The sequence below is a fragment of the Toxotes jaculatrix genome, chromosome 13 (assembly GCF_017976425.1).
Source record: "Toxotes jaculatrix isolate fToxJac2 chromosome 13, fToxJac2.pri, whole genome shotgun sequence".
NCBI lineage: Eukaryota > Metazoa > Chordata > Actinopteri > Toxotidae > Toxotes > Toxotes jaculatrix.
Genome location: NC_054406.1, coordinates 10,957,918 through 10,972,558, shown reverse-complemented (window position 1 = coordinate 10,972,558; position 14,641 = coordinate 10,957,918).

Here is a 14,641-nt window from a genome sequence, read left to right as displayed (position 1 = left end):
TTTTCCAATCGCAGATAAACCTAAAGGCTCCACTCCCTGATCACAGGGTGGAAGAACGGACGGTGAGTGGTGAGAGAAAAGGTTGTGAAAGAATCAAAACGAAAGAAATGTTAAAAGCCAAGTGGTAAAAGAAAGGCCGGTCTTCATGTTGGCCAAGAGTTAAAGGTACAAAGAGAAACGGGTGAAAAGAGGTGGTTATGACTCACTGACTGTTAAAAACAAAGGCTGAAAAACAAACAGGGATACCCATGCCAGGAACCAGATGTGAAGAGAAAGGAGGAGGGGGAGTACGGGGAAAAAGGGACAGTTGACAGAGGTCAGTCGTAACCCCAGGTCCTTATCGTTCAGTCTGACTCGTTGCCCCTCAGCGTCACTTCACTCCTATCAAATCCACCACCCACGGCACACGTCAGCCTCATCCAGCTGCTTTTGTATTCAGTACCTTTCCCTTGAGCCCTGTGCCACTGATCTTACTTTGCTATCTTACTATGCCAGAAGCATACTCATGTACCACAGGTTTGTCTCTTGAACATAAAACTAAATTGCTAGTACCTTCCACGGATACTGCCTTACTGTCCCTGCAGCAAAATATCATTTAAATAAATAATGCTTTTAATGCTTTTTCCAAGATTTGAGAAAACCTTTCCCTTGAATGGCTGCGCCTCAGCTCTCCAGGTTCTTCACTGCCTCTAAACTGCCACCAGAGGGTGATGTTTAAAAATCTTCTTACCTGAACTGGATAATTTGGGAAACTGTGATATGGAGACATTGTGTTCTTTTTCAACCTGTGCGTAGCTGCAGTGTGTGAGTCTACATGTGAGGATTGCCTGTTATCTCTCAAGAGAAGCAGACCAATTGCATTTTGAAACTACAAAACTGAGCTTTGAACTGTGAGAGAAAAACATCTGGATATCTAATGTATTCTGACTTTAAACTTGACTCTTATCATTTTTGGTCTCCACCTTCATGACAATGCAGACAATACCAAACAAAAACTGACTGAGCTGTGCAAGGTTTGCAAAGTGGTTCAGTCCATATTTGGTTTTTCACCATATCAATGCAAGGAAGAGCCAGTGTTCTGTATCTGCTTTGCAAGTTTAGCACTGCAAAACGGGTGGGGGTTTAATATTCCACCTCAGAGGCTGACGCAGATTTAGGGCTATGTCTTGACGTGATAGTTTATGAACACACCTGTCCATATTTTCCTCCTCCTAAAGCTTCAAACATAATCCCGTGAGAATCCACAGGGGAGTGATTCATAGGTCAAATCAAATGGAGTCAGTATCTGTGGTGCAGGACCCTGTGATTGGCTGTCCTATAGATCTGGCACACAAAGAGGTAAGGATTCCCTCCTCTCCCCTCCTGACTCATCTGCAGTCATCCCCAATGACGAGTACGCCTCTGTGCGTTTGAATGAGGGAGAAGAAGAGGCATGAAAGCGAGTGTGTTATTTGTGTATGTGTCGGTGTAACTCCTCGATCTTATTTGTGCAGGCACATTTGGCCAGAGGAAATGTTGTGTTTGTACATATGTGTGCAAATGTCTACGTATGTATCTAGTGCATATATATGTGGGTATATGTGCATGTGTGCCACAGAGTCCTACAGTACAGTTGTTTGGAATATTAGATACAGTGCCGTGCTGGCGGCTGTTATAAAATCGAGAGGCAGCATAGCCGGAGTGTGACTCACACACTGACTCACTGACAGCGCCATTGCGTGTGTATGTTTCTGCGTGTGTGTCTCACACTCTGTGGTTCCTCTGGTAGACCCACTGTGTGTTGCTGGTGTTCAAAGAACTCTGAACCCCGCGACATTCCCTGGATTTCACACCAGCAAACAAGGTAACGTGTGTATGAGCACACAGTGTGCCTCTTCTCTGCTATAACGGCATGCATGTTGCAAAAGATCCACGCACTGTACTGAAAGCTCCCTGCTAATTTAATTTAACAGAGTCTTCATAATAATCTTCATAATACAAATTACCCAAAAAGGAAATAATGATCATGGAAACTACTCCATAGAGGAATATTACATAGATTTAAAAAAAAAAGAGAGAGATATAATATATTTCTGCCCCAAAAGGGTTTAAATGATAAAAGCAAGAGCAAACAAGCAATGTGTCAACATTTGTATTAATACTGACAACGAGGAAATAAACACAAACAAAAGAAATAGAATGCAAAGTGGTTACGTCAATAGACGATAACATCCTAGGAGAGACAATCAAAATATTTTCAAACTTAAATCTGTAAGTAGAGTCAGAGCTATTAATCATACTTAGACAGAAACATGCTTCAACTATAAACATTTACAAAAAAGGTTTAAGATCAAAATCTAAGTTTAAACACTTAGTACAGATACAGAATTCCTGTCCCCTCCTCTTTTTTGTGTGTGTGGTTTTTTTTTACATGTGCCATCCCTGTGTGTATGTCTAAGTGAGATTGCACGTTTTCATGTGTAACTGCAGAAGCCCTGTACGTGTGCTTCCAGTCACGTGTTTGCTATTACCAAGAGAGGAGACCTCAAGCTGCTCCTGAATGGCTTGCCAACATGTGTACAGTAACCACTCGCGCTCCCATTTCTCTGATTTATGCACCAACATGAAAGGCAGTGTACCTGTTGTCAAGGGCAGTAAGTTATAACAGTCATTGTACAGTATCTGTCCCACATTCCAGGATCACGGGTCCAACCGTAAATCAAGGGATGCTTGTGCTTTAAACAAGCATACAGTATTTTAAATCTGTACATGGTATCTGTCAGCACTGTGCTGCTGTGCTCTGCTACAGTATATCATCTGATGGTGATAAGGCAGAAAGTGACTTCTTATTTACTTTCCGATGCCTGATAGTGGCGTCACTTGGATATCCCCGCTCAGCATAAATCACTTTTTGCAAAGAATAAGAGGGAAGTGAGAAACCTGGTGTGTATGTGGGTGTGGATGTGTGTTCTATACAGGCAGGATTTTGATGTGAGGTTGTGTATCCTCACAAAGATAAAAGAGCTGGAAAAAGCCAACCACGCATGCAAGAAAAGAGTCATTTACCCAATTAGAGTTTGCCTTACAGTGTGATCAGAAGGTTTGAAGTCACATTTATGTTTAATAACAGACATGGAGTTAAAAGTCGACTAATGCTCTTTCATATACTAAAGCAGAAGGACCTGTCTCGAATACAAGTGCATTGCACATGTGTTTATCCAGGTCTGGCCTCTCATTCCACCTCATGGCTGTTGATAATGATTTTGATATCATCTGCTTTTAAAGGAATGGAAAGGAGGGAGACAAAGAGTGTGCGTATGTGTGTCTGTGTGTGAACGCACACTTGCATCTATGTATTGCGCAAGATGCTTATCAGACAGAGCTGAGCTGTGCTGTGATCAGTGAGAGAGGCCTGTACAGGGCCTCACTGTCACTTCAGCCTTGGTGAGTAGCTGAGTGTGTGTCTGTGTCAGCTCACTGACGTCTGCGTCTTTCTTGTTTCTCTGTCCCTGTGCTTCTCATCAGGCAGCGGCCTGGTATCAGTGGGCCATTATTAGCCTGTTTCTGTGTTGGCCAACCTTAGGCTTCTGCCAGGTGAGCAGCGAGCATGTTTACAGTTGGCCAACCACTTCCTAGTATAACACAGCACTGCTATCAGCCATAACCTGCAATCCATCAGCCTTATCTCTGCTACAGTCCATTACAATTTCAAACTATTTTTATGAACTTTAACTCCAAAAACAACTTCTGAACCTTGGCCACAGATTAATTTAACTATTGACTGATATGTTGTGTGTGCTTTTTTTTTTTAACTGCTGATAAAGACAAAGTAACACACAAATGAGGAACAACATTAGGACTCACTCTGTGTTACTGATATTCACTCTGCTGTGCCACCTGCTCTGTCCTTGACAAATGTATTAGAAATGTGCATTTATTTACAGGGGATATGACAGCAGCCTCCTGGTGCTTGTTGCTCAGTCAGAAAGAGATACTCGTGTGAGTCAGGAGCAGAAGATGTGAAGCAGAAGGACAGACAGGGAGAACACATGGTGACTCTTCTGTTTCATTGTTCATCTTACACTCAGATTTACAGCCAAGACTGAGGCAACAAAAAATTACAATGAATTCAGTAGTACTAGTGACAGATATATTATTCAAACCTAAAGCATACAAGTGAAGCCTCAGCTATTATGGCACATATTACAGTATAAGTGATACTTGTGTGGTTTTTTTTCCCCTCTACAAACAGATGGCAGAGGCTGCTACAGTCTTCATGTCTCAGGTAAGTTATAATTCACAAGAATGTGTAAAGTGGCCAAATGTGCACTCTGGGTCATGTGGAGTGGAAAAAAAATTTCTGTCATCTGCTCTTGCACAACAAAGACAGCATTCTCCTTCCACATTTCGAAAAATCAGAACAGAGTGTTTCCCCTGAACGCTGTACACTCTCCCCCCCTCCCCCTTGCCTTCCCCCTTCTCTCGTCTCCCTCTCCTTGGGGCTGAAAAATAAAGTGAAACCAAAGACAGAATGTGACATGAGAAGCTGTCAGGACCAGCTCGGGTCAACAGCGGGAGGTCAAAGCTATGTCTGGAACCACAGAGTCACTGAGTGATGTGTTAAGTGTCTCTCAGGGACACTTCAGTACATGACAGCATAGTGAAAAGAGTGTGTTTGTGTGACTGTGTGTGTACGTGTGCATGCATGTATGATCTCTCCAAGCTTGAGAAGAGTCCATCAGGAAAGCTCGTCCCTTGACTACATGACATCCCCTTGTAGACTTTACTGACCTCCCCATGCTCTCTTACTGAGTATCGCACAGCATGTCAAAACACAGGCAGGAAGCCAACTACAGCAGTCTAACATGTCTTTTTAAACTACACACAAACACTGTGTTTAATAGGAGCATCACAAAGTGACAAACAGAGAAGAAGAAGACACACACAGCCTCTCACAAACAGCCACTAGCAGACACGGACATGAGAAAGTGTGAACGAATACCTTCACCAACACACATACACACGTATATACACACACACACATACACACACACACTGTAGCAGTGGCTCTGAGACAGCCTGGGAACAGCTAGTCCACTAATGAGGTCTATCCCATGAGGATTTAGTACTGCACAGAGGAATGCAGGCTCTCCGCTCTCATGACTGACCTGCCTTGACACACACACACAGAAACACACACAAATGGAGCTACTTCACTGTCCGAGAGCTGCCCTCTTACACATGAATGAGAACTGATAGAAGGCATCCAAGAATAGGACACTTGTAATTTGGTAGGTACTGCATTAGAAACAAACATAACAAGCACACTGGGGAATTTGACACTAATTTGAGATGAGAGCAGTTAGAGGCAGGAGGAAGGGGGGAACGGGGCTGAGAAAACAGAAGAAGAAGATGAAGAAATAAATAAACAAGGGCACAGTGGGGTCAGCGAGAGAAAGCAATGCAAGGAGAGAGAGCGAGAGAGAGTTATGAGGGTATGAATCTCAGAGTTTTATTTGCACTTAACATTTGCTCTCGAGATTGGCTCGGGTTCTGGATGTGAGAGCCAACTTGAGTGAGTTTACTAGAACAGATCTGTGCCTGAAGCAGACAGACCCCCATCGCTGGTGGCCCGTTGACAGTGCCTGCTGTTAGCTGATAGACAGACAGCATGGGTGTCCGTTTATCAGCTGTCACGACTCTTTCTGAGAACACACCAATGAGTTCTCTACTGTTCAGAGAGAGAAGTTTGAAAAGAATAACTTCAGAAATGTGTTTTGAAACATTTTGAGAAGCCAGTGCACCAGTAGTTGCGTTGGCAACCCAAACAATTTAGAGTGTGAATACATCACTCAAAAGTACACAAACTGTGTTTAACTATAAATATGAACAACACTAACAAAGACAAAGAGAATTCAAAATATAGTTCATTTGAGAAACCACATTGGACTTGATTTTACAAGTTTAAGGTTAAAGGTTCTATTATTGTCTTGTGAGATATTTGGGCAATTTAATAAACCTACCGTGTTAAAATGACTATGGGAACACGTTTAGCAAAGATATCGTCACCAAATTAGTTCAGCATGTTAACATCCTAACATTTGCCTATTAGTCCGAAACACAAAGTACAACCAAAGCTGATGGAAGTGTCAATAATTTTGTAGGTATTTGATCAAATTTTGTTGTTGAGACATTTCACTTAAAAAGCACAAATTACCTTCTAGTGGCACTAGTGGATAGGTCTAAGGATCACCAGGTGTTTTAAGATTCATCATCTGGGAACCATGACTAACTAACAAAATTTCATGGCAATCAAACTAGTAGATAGAGATATTTCACTGGATAAGTGAAAACTTTGCCATGAGGGTGATGCCAGATAAAAATTCAGTCATTTAGATTCATCCTCTGGGAACAATGAACATCTGTACCAAATTTCTGAGCAATCCATCCGGTAATTGTTGAGCAATTTCACTAAAAACAAGGATTAAGAGCAACCATTAGGTTGCTCTTAATCCTCTGTGTAGTGGCCTCTGTATAGTGGCCTGGTTATTGTTAATTATGACAAGTTTCATTAATGGTATATAGCATGGCCTGTGTGCTGTTGGCTGCCCTAACGACGACAGTATATGCAACCACTGTGCACCCATCCTCAGAAATAAACACTGAGCCACTGCTAATCGTCCCTGTGTCAGCCATGCGTAACACCATGTCACAGCCACCGCGCATGCTGAATGCCTCGCAGGCCTTTGTTTTGGAAAATGTAGCAGGGTTGCCATGGAGCTAGTGTTTGATCTATTGTAATTAACAGAGTCCATTGATTGCACAACGCTTCCCCCTGGCTCGTCTCCGTCAGCGAGTAGCCCTGGACGTTTCATCAAACACCACGTTAACCACCGTTTATTCAGTCGCCTCCCCACAATGATTTGTCCTTACATAGCCTAACAGGAATGCAAGGAGCACAGGAAGTGGAGGGGAGGCACGGCAATAAGGATCATTTGAGGATTTTACAAAGCTGAGGTTTACTACTTGAAGTGGGTTTTGATTCTGAGTTCAAGAGAACTGATAAGTATTAACTGATTACTGTTGATTATTGCATCTGTCTGTGTGTGTGTGTGTGTGTGTGTGCGTGTGTGTTTTACAAACCAAATTTGTGAAGCAACGCCAGGCATTTTGTAATTTTATTTTGCTGACAAAAATAAAATTCTTTATGAAAAAATCTTTCGGTCTTTTTGTGCATTTAAAGCCAGGCAGCTCCCTCATATTTGCATGCTAAATATAAAGGTACAGCCAGCAGCTGATTAACTCAACTAAGCATAAGCACTTGAAGCAGGGGAAAACAGCTAGCCTGGCTCTGTTTAGTGGGGAGTAAAATCTGCCTACAAGCACCTTCAAAGCTAATAGTCTGGCACATAACCCCCCCAACCCCCATAAAAAAACAAAACTTGTTTTTACACTCCTGTTCTTCTACGGATTAAACAAGTAAGACATAATGTGTTAATTAATAACCTTCAACAATGTTAGGCAGATTTTGTCACTTTTGGATAGCGCCAGACGAACTGTTTCCTCCTCCTCCCAGTCTTTATGTTAAGCTAACCGTCCCCTGAATGTAGCTTTTCATTCAGCAGATAGATATGAGTCATTGTTGGTTTATATACGGCTCCACTCAGAGGAAGTTGCATTAGGTGACCACATCCCTCTGTAAATTTGTCCTTTGTCCCTCAGTAGTCCAGTCACTGTGTCCTGATGCGTGTCATGCAACATGGTTTAAAGTCAATTAGCCCTGCTTCCCAACCTCAGGGGTAACAATCTGGGGCTCACATGTCTCGTCAGGGCTGACCTTCACATGAGGGATTGCGCCAACACTCACATATGGCCAAACCCTGGGGTGGGAAACTGCCTACTTTGGCCAAGGACAGGACTGTGCACGAGGGGTGGAGGGATGTATATGAGGGTGAGTTTGTAATCTCTAGAGAACACAAATTTGTTTTTTAAAGATATACAGGTAGTATTTTCCAAGGATTCCTGTTTTGTTAGACCAAAAAAACCTATTAGTAAGAGGAGGGAAAGTAAAATCTAAGTAAACACAATGTTGGAGACTCTGGTTTCTACTTTAAATATCTGATACTGAGGTGTGAGATCCCTGTTTCTGTGCACAAAGTACTATGAACTTAATCTGAGAATTATCTTCAGGGGATTTCCAGTGAATTGAATTTCTGCTATTTCGGGGCTTGTTCTTTGAACCTGCTCATAAAATGGTGCAATAACCCTACAGCTAAATTTATATCATAACCATGATGAAAGCCATTATATGGAATTCAGTCTACGCAGACAGACTAGGCCTCATGACTTGAGTCTGGACTTTCCCAGCGCTGCTGTGAAAGCAACTTCACTTTTTTCATTACTTGCTTAGTAATCCAAGGTGGATCAGGAGGAGTATCTACCCTGAAGTTGCAACTAAGATCAGCTTCATGATTCTGAAAACTGGGTATGAAATATGGAAGAGAAGACCACCCATCATTAAGCTTCTGGATATAAGAAAGTCCATGTAAAGGAGCTAATCTGGACCAGATTTTCACAAATGCATATTTCAGGATGAATAACAAGAGCTAAAAGCAGCTTATCCGTTAGAAAAGATTCCTGTGATGTAAGATACAAACAAAGTTAAGCTACATAACACATCTGAAGCCGTAATACAATTTCCCAAGCTTTGGGGGGCAGCAAGCAAGGGTTTCTTGTGAAACTGAACTTCTTGTATTACAGTTCACTAAAGGCATGGGAATAGGTGTGTGAGGCTCACTGCAGTAAAACAAGGTGTTTCTAATTTGAGAGTCTGTTAAATTGAATTGCATGGAAAAACAATCGTGTAATGAAGCAAACTGCCTCGGCTAGCTTTTCCAAACAGTGTTTACTGCAGTGTGTGTGTGTGTGTGTGTACGTCCCAAAGGGTGTGTGTGAAGTTTTGATATGCTGGTGGCTGCACAGTTGTGCAACTGCAGCCCGTTTGCCCAAAGCAAATAGCAACATTCTAAGAAAGAAGAAAGGGGGGTTGTGTTTTGCGAAGGTTTTTTGCATGTTTTTCCTTTCTGTTTTCCACCAGTGTCATTCGCGTTTAATCTGCAGGGCTTGCACAATTTTCTGTTTCATTTGATGCTGAGCAACACTCTGATAAAGGTCACAAACCGTTTCGGCAGGCCTTTAAAAAAAACACCTCACTGAAATACAGTGGGACATGGATATGAATCATGTGAGGAACTGTTTTAACAGAGTTTTAATCATAGTGTACAATGACAGCCTACTGGTGGTTCTTGGGATATTTGAAAAGGTCATCTGGTTTGCACAAATGCCTTGTTAACTAGGTGTTAGCTCTACTTGTAAGAGCCTGTATGTCTGCTTGCATTCCTGCATAACCATAACCTCTGGAAGCCACAGGTTGCCAGGTGTCTAAAGATTTAGTCTGCTCTCACTTCTGAAAAGTGAAAATATAAACCATGGAACAAAATGGTATCTAAAATAAATTTACTCTGTGTCCACAATGTTGACCTGTACAGAAATAATAGGTAATAGCTCAACTAAACTAAAACAACAAAATCTAAATGTGCTGTTTTATTTTGCAAATTGCCAGAAGCAAGAAAGGGCTACACCTGTTTAAAAACAATTTATAGAGCATTAAACCCGTATTATGTAACTCTGAATTAGATTTCTTTTAACCTGCAGTAAAAACCTGAATCAACCACAACTAACAGGAAAACGGAACACCTGTGTCGAAAGACAAATATGGTGGATGATGAAACAGATGTTTTGGTAACAAGGTAACCCTGTCCGAACAAAAGTCAACAATGAACTATGCGCGAGCGCTTGTGTATTCAATGTGTGTTTGTGTGCGCCCATGGAGGGGTAATATCCTCTCAGCCTTCCTGGTAAACCTGTGTTTACTGACAGGGCCACAAACAGAAGGATTTTACCAGAAGACTAATGACAGGAGGTGTATGTGTGGGCGTGCTGGGGAACACCAACCAGATTCTGATTTCATTTCACTTTTTCAATTTTCATTCTTGTGAAAATTCTGTGAGGGCAAGTTGACTTCTGATCTGTGTCATGCGGTGACATTTTCCGCTTGAGCCATTGTAACTGTTATTACCTTTGCCAACGGGAATCCTGTGTTTACTGACCACACAAACACCAGCCAGTGCCTGGTACCAAGATTGCTTACAGTCACTAAGCATACATATGTCAGTCTGTTAGTCAGTGCACTTCCCCATGTGGTGACATACGGATGTCTGCTCCTCCTATAATCAGGATGTAAGTCGGTCATCTGTTCAGTGGTTCTCCTCTGCCCATTCGAATGTTGGAATGCTGGTAATGCCATTGGAAAGTCATCTTTTTTAATCATCACATGTCCATAATTACTGTGCTGTGGCGACAAATGTGGATGGCTTCGAGAGAGAACAACTGCAGAAATGAGCGATGGTGGTTTTTGCAGCGTAATTATAGAATCTGGCTTTGAGACCAGCACTAAACTTCCACTGCTGTTTATTCTGCCTGTTTTGCACGACAACAAACCTGATGATTGTTATGAGGAAAAACACAATTTTCTACACAGCTGTAATACTTGTAATCTGAGGAACGAATTCTTTCTCAGTTGTACACATCACTGGGGCCGCTAAGTCATTTAAAGTATTGCGTAAAAAGATACTAAATCTACTCAACAGCATGAACCCATCATTATTTAATCATATGTTTTGTACTGATGCCAGTGAAGAGGAGGGTGGTTTTGGACACCGTTTGCGTGTATGCTTGTGTGTCTATGATTGTTTACATTGTGCCCTTTTCTTGAACTTTCATAAGCTGCCTTTTCTTTCATGATTTGCCAGTTGTTTGCAAGTAGCTCATCTCAACTCAGGGTCACACGCCGCATTTTCAATTATTCAACATATGATGCAAAATATGTCTCATATGTAGCCCTGTTCCAGCACTGAAACCCAAGGTCACATTTTAATTGGCTGTAGCGTAGCTCTGATTCTCTCATATTCCCAGTAATGATGGGTTTCCGAGCTGAGCAGCTTCCTAACCACCCGTTTGTCACTTGAGTCATCTCGCCCTGTGCAATCCTTTGTCTGCCAGCTCTATACAAGGCATAACCCACAGACAGTGGAGCTTTTGAAATGCAGCAAATTTGAAATGTAAAAATGTCCCTTTTTTTTTTTTGGTTTGATTAATGTCCCAGACCACACACTGAGTGGAGGAGTGGGGGAATTTTTCTCCTTAATAAGCATGTTTCAGGTCGAAACCGGTTGTTTTCCTTTCATTCATATTCATGTTGCAGTGTCTGTGAAAACAGGCATGTCTGAATTATCATAGCACATCATAAGGAAACTGTGTTTGGATGGCTACTTCAAAGTGAATGTCATTTACTTCCCAACATCAAAATCACTGAAAATTCTATTTATTATCTGACTTTAAGGAGCATTTGGTTTTCTGAGACTTCATTACACAGCCTGGTAAAATTATTCTTTTGGCTTTTAGTTATAGTTCAAACAAATCTCTAGCTTAAAACTTTTCTGGGTAACACTAAAAACAAAGACACATAACACACGCACAATTTCCGCATAGCTAAATGAACACTTTCCCATGAATAAAACAAGGTTTCAGTCATAAATACACCCCTTTTGACATAAAAAAAAAAAGCTATTTGCTTCACTGAATGCAGATAAAACTTTTTATTTTCCTTTTCTTTTCAGTCTTTCTCCAGCTCAAACACAAACACGTCTGCCACGACTCTTGGACAATAAATGGACAGTCTGTGGAAAGAAATATTAACACTGGAAAGTATGCTCATCCCTTGAATTACTCACTCCACCTTCACTTTCAGATATCTTATCTTGATAAATGTGTCATTGCGAACATTTTTCTGACAACCTGAGTCTATATTAGGCATGGAATGCTGTCTTGTATACAACAGGAGAGATGGACAGAGTCACTGATTTTAAAGAGCTGCTCTGCCACATTAAACAGTAGATTGTTTCAGCTCAACAACAGCTGAGTTACTGTTGTGGGAGCCACAGGCCTCTTATAGGATCCACACAGGCATCAGGGAAGTTTCCTTTACAGTAACTGCCTCTTCCTGACCGTAATCCCTGCTGTACTGTATAAACTGTATTTGTCACTTTATCAATAACAGGCTCGCTGTTGTCATAGTCTTTTCTCTGTGTTATTTGTAATGGACTGGAGAAAGACAAGTTGTACTAAATATAGAGTCTATTTAGCTCTTCCGCTTGTGTTTATATTCTATCACTGAAAAACTTTTGCCGTAGGAACTCTGGACACCCAATGACACTGTGTTCACTGAGGAAGTGAAAGGATGTGTTTAAGCTACCCAGACACGCACTCAGTGCCAGGGCCATGACTGATTTCCTGTTTGATTTTATACAGCCTGTATTTTCTAAGAGATACATCACTACCGCATGCATATACAACGCAGGTACTGATTTATTTGGATCACTTATGCAAATCAAGTAAAAGGCTATTTTTTTCACTAGCAGTTGAAAGTCTTACTCAAGGCTCACTATCTCAACATACATCTGTTTTGTCTCTGAGTAGCTTCCTCAAGGTGACGAGGCATGTGAAGGATGAGAATAATGAAACAAGTTTGTTTGCTTGCAAGTTGACAAGACCACTGTACCTTCATCACTTTAGAAAACAACAAGTCCTCCAACCTGAACGACCACATAGATGTTTGTCTCTACCCCCTCATACGGCCCATAAGAGCATCTCATGAAATAGCGCCCCCATGGCGGTAGGTGTACCAGACCTTCATCATCAAGGCTACAATAATAAATACACGGAGTGTACCAGAGGAGGTAAACTGGACTCGTTCCATCATGATTACAATAATAAACACATGGCTGAGATTATGGAATGGTCACGGTTTGGTTAGGTTTAGGTACTAAAGCAACTTAGTTAGTTTTGGGGAAAGGTAAGATCATGGTGTGCGTTACAGTAACTGCTAGTTACAGTTAGGGGTTGGAGGACCTTTGCCATAAAGGTAGCAATAATTAAAAAAAAAAAAAAAAAGTTGTAGTTCTGGTCACTCAGTGATATTTTCACTGCGCACCACTGCGTTTCACAAACACAAAATTTATATGGTCCATCAACTTTATTTAAGTTTTAACATGTGAAAACTTCCTTTTCATAATTCTGAGAAAGAAAACATTTTTCAACATTGAATTACACACTGATTCCACTGAAACAGGTGCATTTAGGTTTAAAAATGGGAGTAAATTATTATTTATCTTAGTAATCAGCTCCTCTATTTTTAGAAATACCCATTTGCCGTAAATACCCCTAGAAAAAGTCAAGCAGGCATATCCTCTATTTCTGTGTGCACAGATAGGGAAGTTAGATGATTATAATCTTCATAGCCACACCACAATTTACTGGTACACATGCTCATGTGCCTGTAATGTATTTCCTGAGACATTTTTTGTAATTATGTAGTATTTAACACCAGAATAGCATAGATATTTTTACAGTAGATAGGTCTAAGTGTCTTGTAGACTAATTACAATTCATTTTGATCTGTTTAAACTTAATTTTGGAGGCAACAGAAACTATGAACTGGGTCAATATGAATTCAAACTGACTGTCAAGAAAATGAACAGAATAAATTTTCAGGGTCTCCAAATGAAAATATAGATCAATATAATTACATCATTATCGTAATAAATACATTTCTCAATAGATGTAATAAAGTCTGAGGTGAAATATTAAGCACTGCCATAATGGGTTTCATTCTCCCAACTGTTTCTTATCCCAGAATTAGACAAGGATATTTCAAAGAATATTACAGCATTTTGCTCTTCAATGTTAACATGAAGAGGGATCAAAGTCTTTTAGACTTGGATGTCTTGACAAAAATGTTACATCATTGTACATATTTTATATTTCTATACGTAAAAATATTTTGTGCTCTAGATAAAAGACCACCCCCATAGTTGTTGAGCATCTACCTTGAGGTCATCTTAATTTTTCAAGAGCTTTAAATCTTGTATAAGTGTCAGACCTACAGAGTAGAGTCAACTCTGTAGCCAGTCAAACAATTTAGGTTAAAGACTTCTGGATATTTTGCTGGTGATGTCTTTACAAGCTCACCACGGTACTTTATCTTGGATGAGTCCAGCCATTACTTCATTCTTGACTGTATTGTCTCCTTAATAATGTAACAGTATACCATACCCCCGACTCTGAAGGGAGTTTGATCCATAGCTGCTTGGAACATGTTCTGTCGACTCAAGGTTAGATTGTTTCATTACATCCCATCAATCATTCAGTGATGTAAACATCCCCTGAGCATAACGTTCTGCCAAATGCCCTTTGCGGAGCAAGCTAAAGGAAGGAAGAGAGACAGGAGGAAAGAGAGAGTAAATGCACGAGGAAGAGAGAAGATAGATGATAACCGGAGAAGGAGAAAGAGAGAGACAGATGGAGTGTGGTAGAGAGATACACTGAGTCTGAAGGAAATATCCTGACTGAGAAGAATACAGAGATTTGCAGAGTAACCTTCTCTCCTTGTGAGATGATTTGTTTGGGCTGGACAGGATACAGAGGGTACATCTGGACAGATTAATCCCAAATTCAATATACAATATCTCTCTTCCTGTGCTGT